Source organism: Triticum dicoccoides, chromosome 5A, assembly GCF_002162155.2.
Source record: "Triticum dicoccoides isolate Atlit2015 ecotype Zavitan chromosome 5A, WEW_v2.0, whole genome shotgun sequence".
Lineage (NCBI taxonomy): Eukaryota > Viridiplantae > Streptophyta > Magnoliopsida > Poales > Poaceae > Triticum > Triticum dicoccoides.
In genome coordinates, this window is record NC_041388.1 from 94,446,426 (window position 1) to 94,449,271 (window position 2,846).

A 2,846-nucleotide genomic window follows, 5' to 3' on the forward strand; every position below is an offset into this window, starting at 1 on the left:
AGGGGCGCGGGCGGTTCGGAGTCAGAAAAAGAGTCCGGCACCTGGGAGTCATGGGCTGCGCAGAGGATTATGCTGGTGTTTGGCTCGGTCGCCGTCGAGACTGCAGCCCCTGAGGCGGTGTCTAGCCACCCGTCCTCGATTGGCGCAGTTGGCTCCGAGCTAAGGGTCAGAGCTGATGCGGGCGCGGCCTCTAGGGTACTGTTCGGCGGCAGAGCTAGGTCATACCCATCGAGACAGTGCGGCGCGCCCGGCTGTGGCTCGAATCCGTCGAAGATCAAGTCTCCGCGGACGTCGGCCGTGTAGTTCAAACTTCCAAATCTAACCTGATGGCCAGGGCGTAGCTTTCAATCTGCTCCAGATGGCCAATCAAATTAGCCCGCAGTGCAAAGCCACCGAATACAAAGATCTGTCCGGGGAGAAAAGTCTCACCCTGGACCGCATCGCTGTCGATGATTGTAGGAGCCATCAAGCCTAACGGCGACGACACAGAGGAGCTCTCAATGAAAGCACCAATGTCGGTGTCAAAACCGGCGGATCTCGGGTAGGGGGTCCCGAACTGTGCATTTAGGCCGGATGGTAACAAGAGGCAGGAGACACGATGTTTTACCCAGGTTCGGGCCCTTTTGATGGAGGTAAAACCCTACGTCCTGCTTGAATAATATTGATGATATGGGTAGTACAAGAGTAGATCTACCACGAGATCAGAGAGGCTAAACCCTAGAAGCTAGCCTATGGTATGATTGTATGTTGTAATTGTTGTCCTACGGACTAAAATCCTTTGGTTTATATAGACACCGGAGAGGGTTAGGGTTACACAAGGTCGGTTACAAAGGAGGAGATATCCATATACGTATTACCTAGCTTGCCTTCCACGCCAAGTAGAGTCCCATCCGGACACGAGACAAAGTCTTCAATCTTGTATCTTCTTAGTCTATCGGTCCGGCCAATGGAGATAGTCCGGCTGTCCAGAGACCCCCTAATCTAGGACTCCCTCACCCAACCTTGTTTGTAAAGGTCTGGTCGCCGCCTCTAAGGGCACCAATAGTGGAATCACGACATCTCGCATTGTGTGAGGGCGTGAGGAGAATACGATGGCTCTAGTGGCTTCTTGGGGAGCATTGTGCCTCCACACCGCTCCAACGAAAACGTACTTCCTCTCGAAGGGAAGGAACTTCGGTAACACATCCTCGTCTTCACCAGCTCCACTCTTGGTTATCTCGTACCTTTACTTGTGCAAGCTTATATTGTGTTGCATCCCTTGTTTGCTTGTGTGCTTGTTGTTGTTGCATCATATAGGTTACTCACCTAGTTGCATATATAGACAACCTACTTTGATGCAAAGTTTAAATTGGTAAAGAAAAGCTAAAATTTGTTGCCTATTCACCCCCCCCCCCTCTAGTCAACTATATCGATCCTTTCACAAGGGGTTTGTAAGGACAAGGAGATCGCCTACTTCGTGAAGATCTACCCCGAGTGAGGCTAGTCCTTCATGGGCGGAAGCCATGATGGAATAGACAAGGCCGCTTTTCCATGGACCCTTCGTGGGTGGAGCCCTCCATGGACTCTCGCAATCGTTACCCTCTGTGGGTTGAAGTACCTATCAAAGTGGATGTATGATAGCGCCACCTATCGGAAGCACGCCAAAAATCACCATGTATTCATTGTGTTTGATCTTCCTATCTCTACCTCCCTTTACATTCTTGCACTTGCATGTTGTGTAATTTTCGCTGCCTAAACTCTAGATGTGCATGTGTAGATTGTATTGGTTGCCTCTTAACTTGTGATAAAATCACCTAAATTCCAAGAAAACTAAAAACCACAACTTTAGCCTTGTTAATCTCTATTCACCCCCTCTAAACCTATCTTGTCGACCCTTCAGATATGTTTGCGAGATGGAGGGAGGATTTGGTGTTCAATACTTTTTTGCCAATTGATGTTGCAGGTATACTTGCAATCCCTTTATGAACTCGTCGTATCTTCTATTTTTGGTCGTGGAGTAAAGACAAAAAGGGTGTTTTCACAGTCTGATAAACATATAGGATGTTGGTGAAAACAAAACTCACTCGAGGAAACCCGGTAGATGGGTTGGATGGATCTTCAAAATAGCGAATGACTAGAGAAGTGTTGGGTGTTTATTTGGAAAAAATAAGGTTCCCTCCAAACTGAAGGTATTTTTCTCTGGCGTCTGGCACAACGATCTCTCCCAACCTATGATGTTTTGGAGCATGAAACATGGCAATTGAACCAAACTGTACTTTGTGTGAATGGAGGATTCATGGAAGCACTCATTCATGGAGTGTTTGATGTCACGGGGCATTATCGGATGAGGGTATTGTTGAGCATATGATCTGAACCAATGAAGATAGTGCTCACAATATGGTCAGCTTGGAGGAAGGCCATTCATGAAGTTATGTTTCAGTCACTGCTTTCGACACATTTTTTCATTACTAGCTTCATGGAAGATTTGGAAACACTGGAAGTGTTAGTCATACAACCAGCCATTCCAAGTGCTATAATAAATAAAAGAGTACCGTGGGTTCCTCCACCAGCGAGTTTCACCAAATTCAATGTAGATGGCACAGTTTCGAGGAATGGACAATCTGATTCAGTGGTTGTTGTATGTTGGTGCCAATCGTGCTTGTTTCTAGTAGCGTCATCAGTGCTTACCCCCAGGTATAAATGATCCATCTTCCCTTAAGACTTTAACCTGCAGAGAAGCCCAAGTTTTGGTTGCGGATCCGGTTGTGCAACGGTTGTTTGTTGTGAGTGATTGTTTATCCGTGGTGATGATATAGAAGATAGAGTGGGTGGAAGGAATGGTGCCATCATTAAGGAGATTAATGCTA